The 13,282-nt window shown below is 41.1% G+C and overlaps 1 protein-coding gene and 1 non-coding gene across 6 annotated transcripts in view; both read right to left on the reverse strand.

Moving 5' to 3' along the window:
* COP1 (COP1 E3 ubiquitin ligase) overlaps positions 1 to 13,282 on the reverse strand; it is a 120,084-nt gene that overhangs the window by 19,266 nt on the left and 87,536 nt on the right. The gene's annotated exons all lie outside the window — the stretch shown is intronic.
* Positions 1,812 to 1,946, reverse strand: LOC139799455 (small Cajal body-specific RNA 3). The gene has a single exon (XR_011727275.1). It is a non-coding gene; the product is annotated as a small Cajal body-specific RNA 3 (non-coding RNA).

The following is a 13,282-nucleotide window of genomic DNA, read 5'->3' on the forward strand; positions in this document are numbered from 1 at the left end:
CTTTCTCTACTATATTTATCTGGGAGGAGAAGAGAGTGGGAAGAACAGACAGCTATGCCTTAGGTATTAAGAGAGTACAGCTTTAGAGCTTTAGCATAATAAATGCAAAACATTTCATCTTCCCCCCTTTGTTCTGCAGAATGAACTATTCAAAAGGCAATAATGAACTCTGCATCATCTGAGGGACTCAGTAGTGCTCTGCTGACTTCTTTCCCTGATCCCATCCATCTGAAACACTCCTGAATCCAGAAGGATGAGTGAAATCAGTAAGAAAAATGCACCTGAGAAATCAGAAATCACTGGGTAATTCAGCTATTGAAAAGCATTTTAGACTTAAAAACAAAGAGTCTAAAAAGAAAAGTCACCAAGGACTGAGACTAAAGTAAAAAGACTGTAGGATATCTTTAGACAAGTTCACTGATTGTAGTAAGGAGGGGAATATAAATCCAAACTTGACTCACAATTCTTGCAAGTAAAGAGAAATTCCCTATTATTTCCTTCCCCTTCCACTTTCTCTCTCCTTGACTTGCTCATCCACCTCCCTGCAACTTATCTTCCTCTAAGGAATACCAGGCAGTAGCCTCTGAATTCTAATTGAACTTGCTATTCTATTAAATCCCATGGATGTAAATGGGAAAAATTAGTGGGACTTGCCTATGAGGCATTTCCACAATACCAGATGAGAAGTCACTTGAAGCTCTAGAAGGGCTTTCTTTTGTTTATGGCCTTAAATAATTCAGAGAGAGGAGTTGTCAAGCTAAATCTGAAAAGCTCCCTTGACTTTGGACTGGCACTGTTATTACTTACCTATTGTTTATAAAGACAAAAGGGAAAATGCAATGAGATTATCCTATGTCTGCATGGGAATGGAGTCAAGGACTGGAAGAACAAGGGCTGACAGGACAGGAATTAAAATAAAACAGATGGAAAAGCAGGCAATAGGTGAAATACAGAGGTAGCAGCAAAGCAGCAAAAGCAAGTTGCCAGTTTGGTCATGCTATAAATAAACATTGCTAGCAGCTGTTTGTGCAGTATGATGTCATGCTTTAAAAAGGAAAATCCCAAATGCAAATGGTAATTTTAATTAGCAATTAAAAATCCAGCTTCCCAGCTATACAGCTGCAATCACCCCTCTCAGATCTGTCTTGCTTCTGCAAAACAGTGACAGCCATCAGGCAGCAAGCCAGCACTCAATCATCACTCCAAACCTCAGCTACAGCAATTTCATCCTTTCTCCTTTTTTTCCCCCTGTGCTTTTTTTGGACAAATATGATACCTGCTGGAGATTTACTGGGTCTGGCCTAGGGACAGCAGCAGCCCACAGACAATGGCCCCTGGCATTCCTGGGAGCTCATACACACTCCAAGGTGCCTTTTAAATTTTATTTTTTGTTTTTGAATGACTCTGGGACATGCACTGCTTTGATGGTTTTGCAGCATCATTTTCCAGAGATGCTCACAGCAACTGACTTGTTTCCTGAAGCAGCAAGAACTGAGAGAGGAAGGGAAACCTCAGGACCCTGCTCCTCCCATGCACATCTCTCCAACCACAACTTAACCACCCCTACATCCATTTTGCTGATCCTAATGAGTGCTTTGGGAAAAAAAGGGCATTTTAATACAAAAAACCAGTAACTACAATCATAGTCTTGCTTTAAATGACTGAGCTGGTTTAACCCTTGGTAATTAAATTTAGCTCTGCAGACAAAACCCTGGCCAAAGGCTGTACCCACATGGTAGAACATCATGGACAGGCAGAGTTGCTGCCAAGGATGCTGCAGGAACTGTCCTGGCATATTATGGGATAATAGATGTGTGTGGAGGGGAACGATCTGGCTTAGTTGGCTCTCCTAAAGCAGACAGAGACCTCCACTTTGCTCTAGGAAGACTGCTGTGGTGGACAAAATACATTTCTTTTGCCCATGACTAGTCCCAGCAGCTTCCAGTCCTACAAAATCTCACAATTAAACCTGCCTTTTATTACACTGCCTTTCATCTCGGGCTTCTCACCATATCCAGTCCTAAATGAAGCATGATGTACCCCATGAGAATAAGCTGAAGAAAAGAGGATTCAACTAATAGGAAAATACTGTTAGTGAGGGCAACTCAGAAGGTCAAAATCAACCTAGTCAGAAGAAAGAGAAGCACCATGGGGCACACATCCCCATCCAACAGCCTTAAACAAGGCCCTGACAGCTCCTTTCTTGCTTGCTCCCTGAGGCTGCCCTGCTACAAGTCCCTAAATCTCCTGGCGTGGAATACACTCCTAAACTCCAGGGAAGAGCTTGCCAACAGTGTGCTGCCTGCCAGCATCCCTACAGCAAGGCCATTAAACAGCAAGCTGGTTGGGTTTTATGACCTTTTTTTAAATTTTACATTTGGTACATGCATCTGAAATACTGGCAGCTCCCAAACATTACTGCTCACAGCCTGGCCTCAGGTAGGAGTCCCAGAAAGGAACCCAGAGGATGCCAAGCTCCCACATCACAGCTTGGAAACCTTTGAATTAGATGCTTCTCCCCACAGTCTCCTCTTTGCCCTCTAGGGCAAGTTTGAGGCTATAACTGGAGATTTAGGAATACTTGACAGTTTTACACACTCTCTGCTGGAAAAGAGGAAATAAAAAAAAAAGACGATTCTTAAAATCATGGGGTTGTTAGCACTCAGGGATGGTGGCAGTGAAAGGAAGCAGTGGCTCATACTGGAGCTCTGCCAGACATGCTGCCCAAGAGGCTATGGAAGCCAGAGCCTGAGCTTGTCCTTCTCTGGGTTCCCAAAGAAGGAACAAAGTTGATTTAAGATGCTTCATTTTCCATCCTGGCCAAGCCAGAAACCCAGCAGCCACTCAGTTAATGGCAGACTGTTAAGCAGTCAGAAGCTTTTGCAGGTGATGTGAGCTGGTTTTATTGCATGCCAAAATAATGCACAAATTTAACCCATTCCACAGAAGACCTCCTAACAACTTTATTCCTAAAAGAACAAAAAAGCATTTTCCTTTCTAATGAGCCACACAAGGGAAGTGCACCATTCCTATGATGTACTCACAACAAGGAGCTCTCACACACTTGTGGTTTCTCAGCATGGCAAGACCAAAAAATGCTTTAAATAAAGATTTGGATAACGTTCCACATCACTGTTTAAGGACAATTCAATCATCTTTGTTCTAGATTAAAGTCTTGCTCCCGATTAATCTTACCAGAAAAATGAATAGGAAATCCACATCCCAGGAAGTAGGACAGATTTTTATCTTTAAATCCAATTCACAAGTAAAATAATCTCTCTTACAATGGATAATTCTGCTACTATTCAAGTTATTTTCACACAGTGGGTATAAAAAAAAAAAATTATCTCTAGACATCTGAAACTGAAATGACTTTTTAAGGTTGTCATTTTGAATGCATGCAAAGACTAACAATACTGTATCAAAAAGAGGAGCTCAACAATCGAGAAATCCATTAAACTACCAATGACACTAACAGCAAAAAGGGAAGCTGAAAAAGACAAGTATATAAAGAAAATATAATGTCATGTTCCTACTGGGATTGTAAGAGGGAACAAATCCCCTTGTGTTGCAACACAGTACCTCTGATTTTATAATATCCTTCAGCTACATAAATATTAGAATACAACCCAACAAAAAGTGAGGGAGGACAAACACTTCTGGCATCTGATTTTTTAATTTTTTATTTCTTTTAGCCAATCTGCTTCATCCTTCTTTGATTTTAGATACTCTTTCTGAAGAGATGCTACTGTTGACTCAATCCTCAAAAGACAGCACTGAAGTGTGTGGCAGGCACCCTCTGACTTTATCTTGGCCTGATAAAGCCTCAAGCATTTCAAAGCAGAGATGGTGAGAAATACAGGACAAAATACAGCAGATGTAAGAAATGTGTCCTCTGTCTGGGCTCCATGTGATATTTCTGGTCACAGCAACCTCATGTAGTACTGCTACAAGCATCAGCACAAAAGCTCCCATGAAGAGTTCACGATCATTTACTGTCCTAGCTAAAGCATTCAAGGAATAAAAAATGATAGTATTAAAAAAAATAATAAAATTCAAACCTGACCTTTTAAAAACAAATAAGCCACACACATAGCATGCGTTTGTCTGGATAAGGAGAGTCAGATGATGAGGCTTGGCATATATTACATTCATTACTTCATTAACTTAGGGTTATAGTGTGCTGGGCTCAGAATCCACATTCATATGTTTTACAAAATCACTACAGAAGCACCAGTCTGGCTGAGAACACACCTGTCCGCATCATAAACCCACATCAAACTTGTTTTCCTTTGCAAGCAAGTGAAACTTCAAAAATTTGCATTAAAATGGGCTTTCACAGCTTCCCTTCCCCACCCCAGAAATGATGAATTTCTGGTTCAAGATGAATAGTAAAGGTCAAATATTTAGTGATTGCGGTGGGCTTATGAGAAGGACTTAGGCTAACTTTCAGTTTACTTCAGATTTTCATGCATTTCCCAACAATTCTTCTTTTGCATTGTCAAGTCAAACATGAACTTGATGAAAACAGAAAGCCAGTAGTAAGATGAATCCTTTTGTATTAAATAGCTTCCAGCTTATTTTCTCTCGTTTCCTTTTACTCCTGCTGGCCCAAATTTATCTTTTCATATGCTGGAGGTAACATGCAAGCTGGGAAGCAAGGCACAAACAGAAGCACTATTCACCTCCTATTTTAGTAAAGGATTCACCTCCTATATTTAATAAAGGATATTTCATGCTAAACAAACGAAGACATCCCTCAAGCACATACTCCCCAGACTATAAGAAGCTGGCTGTTATTTGGTGGTCAGAAGAAACTTAGCCAGAACAGTCTGCTTTGTAGAGCTTTCTTGGAAGAAAAAAGTAACAAGGTCTCAACTGATCAACCTAGAAGCCAGGAAGAAAAAAAATAAAAACAGAACAAAACATGTATTTACACCAGGAAATTTGGCTAGTGATGCCAACATGGGGAACAAGAAGAGATTCAGCTTCTTCTCCTCCTGCTGCAGTTCATTTATGCACCATCTGCAGATTACAGGTAATAGGAACTTTTTTTTTTTTTTAATTTAATGGATCTGAAGCAATTGTTCTTCCTAGCATATGTAAATATTACTTATCCTCCTTGCAGGATCTCTTGGTGTGATTAACAAATGGGAAATGATGCACTGTCATCTGCCAGCTCCCCAGGCTGCTCCAGCTATACCTTTCTTAACTTAATATTCACTTCAGACATACAAAAGTAAAACTAGAAAATCCAGTACTGCACCAGACAGCTTACTTCTCCCCAGCTTTACCAACCAGATAGTTTTGGAAGCAATGAGGATATCCAGCCCCACAAGGAATGATTGTTTGAAGCAGCACTTCCCTTGCAGAATTCAAAACACCTCATGCAAGGGTGAACACAACTCAATTGAGCTGCACAGCCCCTGATTTAACAGAATCATTTCTGCCTAAAAGGTACTCATCAAATTACTAACCATAACTTTCCTACCATACCAGCTCTCTCTTCCTTAGAAAGGACTGATTTTATAATTCTGTGTGCATCCTACATAAAATAATTGCATATCCTAATTACACATCCAAGTAGCTTCAATTCAGACATAAGATTGCTTCCAAAGGAGCAACTGTTTTCACTCTGTGCACATAGCTGGCTCATCTAGAATTAGATTAGAACGTAGCCAGAAAGAAACTAAGCCTTATTTAAATAGGCTAAAAGGATGCAAATCCATGTTGCTGTTGGAAAACCAGTCTGAGCAGTTGTTTTTACACGGAGTTCATAAAAGCCTTAATTCCTGCTTTATTAACATGCAATGCAATTGGCATGAAGCTGGTCACAAGTTACTGGGTTTCAAAACACTTGTGTTTTGTCACTGATAATAATAGGGCAGCAAGCATATGAAAACCTCCAGAACAGTGCCCAAAGCCAAACAAGAACTATATTAATGCAGAGACCTACAGAAAGTAAAGCTTTTTCAGAGCAAACCACCTGTGCATAAATGCTTTTATTTCACCCAGAGGTTAAATTCTCTGATCAAAAGCTTGTGCTGGAAAGAAAAAAAAAAAAACAACCAGTTCATATTTTTCCACCTCATTTAGACTCTGTAAAACATTAAATGCAGTCATTAAAGTTGCTTAATTAGGAGTGCTAGAGCAAAAGGTTGATGCAGCTCATGTGATTACTGAATGGTGGTGGCCTGGCAGGACTTGAAGATAAAATTGTGAGGTTGGTTTGATTGTAATTGAAACAGTGCCACTTCTTAGAGGGAACAAGGTTATAAACCCATCCTCAAACAAAAGGGACAGGAGACCACCAGCAGCAAGGGTTTCAAACCCCCTTGGTGTGGGAATTCTGCTGTTTCACTGAAGCCATCTTCAAGGTGGGTGGGTAGCACAATGCCAGGGGCTTTTCAAAACCTACTTCATTCTCACAGGTCTGAAAACAAAGTCCTCCTTTATCACTCAGCATAGACTATATAATATAGAATATTATAGAATATATATGATATAGAAGCCTAGCTCAATCCCTGGGGCTCCTATCTGAAATGACCCCCTTTGTCTGCTTGCTAACACACCAAACACTGCCTGAGACTGCATCTCACTGGCTTGGTGCCAGAGATTTTGGCAGATAGATATCACAAAACAATGAATTTAAGAGTGGAAATAAAGCAAAGGCTGCTCATATTGGAGATGCTCTTGACTCAGAGACCAGCTTTTCACTGGAGCTTGGGATCAGGCTGACATGCTTGCTCAGTACCTGCAAAACCTGCCTGGCTCCTGAAACTGCTTTCACTGGAGCCCTTATTCCAGGACACATGAAATATAAGCTATAAAAATCTCAGAAAAAATTAGGGATAAGCCTTCCTACACGAAGTTGTAGGGAAAAGAGAGCACATGCCTGCCACCCCTAATCCTTAGGGCAAGAGAGGGTGAAATACTCATGAGACAAAGGCACAAAACTAAGAACACCCACAGGAAGAGAGCAGCTTACAACTCATGGTGGAAGTAGGTTTCCAGGCATCTTCTGAAAAACTGCCACAAAACCCTTACAACTGCCTAATCAGTTATTTAATCAGCATTGCTACAACCCAGCAGGGTATGGACCAGAGTTCAGACGAAGGGGCTCAAACAGCAGCACTGCAGAGGCTGGGTGGGAAAAGGATAAAAAACCAGTTGTACAATTATTTAATTCTAAAACCAAATGTCTCTGAATACAAATCTGCTCTCTCTCTCTCTCCACCCTAGTAGATAATACAAGGGTGACTGTGAATACCACCAGAATACAAATAATTTTCTACCACGTGGTACCATTTGGGAGATTGCTTATGTGAAGGGCAACACAATTCATAACTGCTGCACTTCAGCTTTTACCTGGTAATGTTATGCTTCAGTGGGGAGCTGGGGATGGAGACAGTAATGAGGTTCTAGGTAGATTCCCAATTTGGATTAATCTGTTAAAAAAAACCCTCATACTTGAATAAAGAATTGATGGTTACTAAAGCAGCAAAGTCCCAAAAGGAGGAAAACATCAACTTACAAGTTTAGTTACAGTGGCACAGAGACTTCTTTGCATCCCCCATTCACAGTGTGTATCACAGCAATACAATTTCTGATGGCTTTGGGATGCTCTTTTTTTTTTAAAGCCCAGGAAACAATGAGAGCCCACTTGGACCTCTCCTTACACCAGCAATGAACTGCTGTTCATTATCTCCACAGCTGCACCACGGGGATAAGCTCCTGGAACTGCAATGTCAACAGTACTCAAGAGCTATGTCACCCACTATGTCATTCCCTTGCTCCAGGAAAGAGGGGACTAAATAAAGGAGGACCTCAGTCCCTATCTGCAGCAGGCTATCTGCTTCTCTTGGCATCAGAAAAGACACCCTGGTAAGCAAATAAAATTTTACACCAGCTGTAAAAGTCTGAAAGAGCAAATGCTGCCTTCATTCATGAAACACGGGTGACTTTGATCTGCCTGCACTTCAAAAAAAAAAAAAAAAAAGCATCAACCCTTTGGCAATTTTCTGCGATTATGCAGGGAAAAAAATAATATATGCCTCACCTTGCAGAAGGAGAGAGAAATTGAGTTTGCAAATGTAAAATTAAAACCAACAAAGAAGAAAAACCTGAGCCACCCAGATTTCTTGGAGAAGCTATTCTTAAAATAGAAGCTAGAATGCTATCAGTGTGCTGCAGTATCACAGGGGACCTGAACTTCCAGAGCTGAACAAAAGCCACAGACTCATCCTCTCTGTTCGCAGCCAGCTGCTCTGCCTCTAGGAAATTAAGTCTTAACATAGGCACTGATGTCCCAGCCATCCTCGAGCCTGGAAACAGCACAGTAAACAGTGCAATGCACTTTCTTCCTTCCCCAAACTCTCCAAATAATTCTTTCTTCCCCCAAACCCATGCTGGACTGCAGAAACAGTGCAGGCTGGCAGGTACTGTCCTCACTGGGGAGAAGCTGCAGGAGGGAATGTACCCAAAGAATATTTACCAGTATTTTTCCTCCTTCTACACTAGACTCAAAATTAAACATTTTCTCCTAAAGCCTGTCATTTGCATAATCACATTGTCAAGACAGTCTTTCACATGGAGCAAAGTGTCAACACACCAAGATTTCAGTATGAAGTGTAATCATGGAGTACAATGTTCCCCCCCCAACAAGTTCCCTGCAGTTGGACACCCAGGGTTGTGATGAGGAATAAAACACTGTCAGTCACCTGAGTGTGTTTTAATTAGCCACAGAAAAAATACAGCCCAGGATGAGGCTCTGAAGAGAAATAGGTATGAAAAGATAATGAGCATGTTGAGCACAAAGAAACACACATTCTGACACCTATTATCTGCAAGGTAGAAATTATTCTGCATAAGAAAATGTTTTTTCAAGCAGCATATAAAACTACATAGAGTGTGTGTTGGTATACATAAGTAATATGCAAAAATTTAGGGGAAAAAAATCAACAATGCATGATGTAGGATGCATCTTAAAATTCTGTGTTTCACTTTTTTTAACAAAGATTTGAGATTTTCAAATGAGTAAAGAAGGAATAGACATGGAAAAGGGAGGACAGAAGAGAAATACACTATTTTTACTACCCAAGGAAAGGGTAAAGCAGTAGAGTAATAAAAGAAAACTTGCTTGTTGAAAGCATTGCCAGTGCCCAGGGAGCAGAGGGAATGGCAAGAGGAGTGGGAAGCCAGGGCACAGAGAGCTGTGAGCTCTGCAGCATGTGTGCTATGAGGCTTACACAGCTTCCCCAGGAGAGTTTTCAGGAAGGGGAGAAAAACCAGTAGAATAAATTTGATTTAAATAAAATCTCTTTGTTTTTCTTAAAACCTGATCATTCTCAGCCTCCCAATAAACTGCTTTAATCACAAGAAATAAGATGAAACCCATGTTTCCAGGGTGAAGCAGATGCTGCACTGGAGGAAACCTGCAAGGATACTGGCTTGGGAGATGCTGCAGACAGATGCTACAGGCCAGCTCTGCTCTAGGAAAGGATGAGTTGGAAAATAGCAGGGACTCTCCCTGAAAATACAGTGGCTGGAGCTACTCATTCTGCTACCTATGACAGAAGCTGGTATAAAGGGCAGACAAGGGACAGCTCAGGTCTGATGAATGTAGACAGGCATCTATCTCCTAAGCTTTAGATTACTATCTAGGTGTATCTTAACCAACAGCTGAACAGCTCCTTAAGGAGGATATAAAAATAAGACAACACTGAGCTGAAGCTGGAGGACAAAATTCTGACCAATTTTGAGCCTTTAATATTTCATCAGCAAAGTGGAACAAAAAAAAAATAATCTTGTCTTTCCCAAAAAATCCCATTTAAATTCATATTTCAAGTTACAATTGTAGTTACAGTTGATACAAGTTACTTAAGAATAACACTGCATAAGCATTTGGTTATTTGGGAATGACAAAGGAGATTTCATTTTTAATGTCCATAAGTCAATGAAATTAATTAGTACTTTAAAATGGCAATGAATCACTTCCCAAAATAATTATTAGCTAAATTAATTCCAGTAAAGGGAGCCAATTTGCCGACTGTAAATTACCAGAGTCCCAGACTAGCTCCTGGGTATGTTGTGTACCATTTATTAGGCTACAGGAAAACAAAGGATGGCTACTTTTCATCAGTGAACAAGATTATGGCCCTACTAAGTGACCAGCTTATTGCAGTACAATTACAGATTTCTACTTAAAGAATTCAAGCCAGACATCACTAGGAAACAAAGCTGGATGTTCAGAGGAAAGGAAAAATAAGTGCGAAAAAAGATTGTTTTCTGAAGAGATGCACCTGAAACTGATTTGAAGGGAGTATCTCCACCCTCTTAGTTTCATAAAGAGAAGTTCAGAGACACAAGATTGATTATGAAGATATTTCCATCATATACCTGAAATCCCAGTGCCTGCTTCTCCTACTCATTGGTAGCTGATTGTTTTGAGACTTCCCTAAAATAAAATGACTTTTGAAGAGCAACAATGAGGTAGGAAAACACGTTCTGGAGCCCCAGTACAGGAAGGACCTGGAACTCTTGGAGTGAGCCCAGGACTGCCACAAAGGGCTGGAACACATCCGCTACGGGGACAGGCTGAGAGAGCTGTGGTGGTTCAGCTTGGAGAAGGGAAGGCTTTATGGAGACCTTGGAGCACCTTCCAGTACCTGCAGGGGCTACAGGAAAGCTGGGAAGGGACCTTTCACAAGGGCATGGAGGGGTAGGACAAGAGGGATGTGGTTTCAAACTGGAAGAGGGGAGATTCAGATTAGACATTAGGAAGAAATTTTCCACGATGAGGGTGGTGAGACACTGGCCCATATTGCCCAGAGAAGCTGTGGCTGCCCCATCCCTGGAAGTGTTCAACGCCAGGTTGGTTGAGGTTTGGAGAAACCTGGTCAAGTGGGAGGTATTTTCTGCCCATGGCAGGAGGTGTTAACAAGATGATCTTTCTGGTCCCTCCCAACCCAACCCAGTCTGTGATTATATGATAAGGATTTCTGCTCTCCCGCAACAGGCAGAGGAGATGCTTTCACATTATTACCATGCCACTGCTTGGAGAGCCCCTCTCCCAGGTGCCAGGAGACCTCTGCATCTATCCAACATGGGCCACCACCTTGCTGTGGATGACTTGGTTGAAGTCCAGAGCATTGTTTTCTATTGATTTCCCTTCCTTACCCCTCAAGAAGAAGAAAAAAAAGATGCACAGCAAGCTTTACCTAAGTTAATTTGCCTGCCATTCTCCTGCTCTTATCTGCATCTGCTCACCTGTACCAAAGCCTCAACATTTCTGCTTGAGAAATCTTTCTGCAGCTAACCTGCTCATTGCCTGTAATGAATGCTCATGCAAACAGGTACAGAATTAAATGGATTCTTTTCAGTGATTATGATAGATTGAGCCATACTTAATCTACATAATCAAACTGTTCCTGTGTTCAGCACTAATACCTTTTTGCTGTCCTGGGAACAGGTTCTCTTTTGACAGCTTCTGAGAAACAGTAACCATGCCTGGGAAAGAGGCTACTTGAGATGTAATTATTTAACACAGCTCTATGAGGAACATCTTGAACTCTGCAATATGGTAAAGCAGGGCAGAACAAAAAATGTCTCCTTTAGGGAAGGGGAAAACACTATGAAGGACACATAAAAGAAAATAAGCACAAACTAAACTCTTCCAGCAGTTCACATACCAGAACAAAACTGACCCTCCCAAGGGAAATAAAACCTCTCCACTGCTTACTACCACTACTAAAATTTCCTTTCCCTATAATGCAAGAGCATCCTTATAAGCAAGTGCATTGTCTCCTTACATGTTAATCAAAGAAAGAATGTATTTTCCAATACCAAGACCAGATTCCCATTTCAAATAAAACTGGCTAAGTCTTGACAAGGTGCCAAAAACACACAGATTGAACAGGCATGTTATAACCTCCCTGACCTGGGAAATAAAAGGATTTGGTTCAAGTAAGGTTCTGAAATCAACTCCACGTCTAACTTGCACTTATAGATCAAAAATGCCCTGAAGCTTTCTCTACTTCTGAATGTTGATCTATTTTTATGGCAGAACGAGAGGTAAGAAGTGGTTTTCCACACACACGATTTAAAAAAAACCCAAACATTAAACAGCCTATTTACCTCTGTCCAAAACACAGAACCAGAAGACAGATCAAAGCTCTGCTTCCTGATGTACCTTCCGAGTTTTTGTTTGCTTGGTGTTTCCCCCCACTTCCTCCTATCCTAACAGAACTATGAGGCTACATGCTAGTGTTTATTTCTAAACATTACCTAAGAGATGAAAAATAAGTAAGCCTGATGCAAAATGCTAAGAAGCACTTGCAAAGAACAATTTTTCTCCCTCATTATGGCTCTAACACATGTGGAAAGAAAGCAGGAGCTGGACCTCTCTGCTTGGTAAGATGATGTAGCAAAAAGGTCCCTGCATATCTGTAAGCAGAGAAAAAACAACACATAGGGGAAAAAAAGCAAAAATGTGGGTTCTGGCAAGGGCTGCTGGCACAGTTTGATGTTGGCTCAGGAAGAAATAAAAGCTTGAATTATCCAAAGATAGATTTAAGAAAGAATCAACGACATTTCATCTGAAAGTTTTAGTTAAGTTTTAATTAGGATCTGAGATTTTGCACTTAAGTGCACGAAGTGAAGGAGTGCTTCCCAAGATAACTGACAGATCTGAAACTTACTCATCTCATCTCTAAAGGTTAATTAAAGAACAGTCTTTGAGAACAACACCATGGGGAAACTAAAGAGAGTTTGGTCCACTGGGGAGCCTTGGGGAATGAGCTGGCACACACGTCCCTGCTCAAAAACACCCCAGGTAGCAAACCTGCCATGGCATGGAGACAAAGTGAGACAGCTTTGAACCAGCCTGGCATGGAAAACAGCCCACCAAGAAGAGAAGAAAGCTTACCCACCATGCTCCCTGCAGCTCTGGGGCAGGTTTCTCAGTCCATGCTGGGTTCTACACGGCATGGAGGATGGAGCTTTTGAGCTGCAGTGTGCTGTGTGGCAAAGCAGGCACCATCTCCTGTAGGGATGGTAACTCCTCTAATTAGGAAACTAAGGCAGAGTGACTCATTCAGGATCAAAGTCTGCAATGAAGGCAGAAATAGGCTGTGGGCTCCCTGATTCCCTCAGATGCTGACAGCACTGCAATGGCCTTTTCTATTATCATTAAAAAAACATGTCAGCTTTTAGGGAAGCCCATATATAAGAAGCTCATTTAGAAAAATGTTATGCCAAGTTTAAGGAACTTTATCAAAATAGA

This window comes from Heliangelus exortis, chromosome 8, assembly GCF_036169615.1.
Source record: "Heliangelus exortis chromosome 8, bHelExo1.hap1, whole genome shotgun sequence".
Taxonomy (NCBI): domain Eukaryota; kingdom Metazoa; phylum Chordata; class Aves; order Apodiformes; family Trochilidae; genus Heliangelus; species Heliangelus exortis.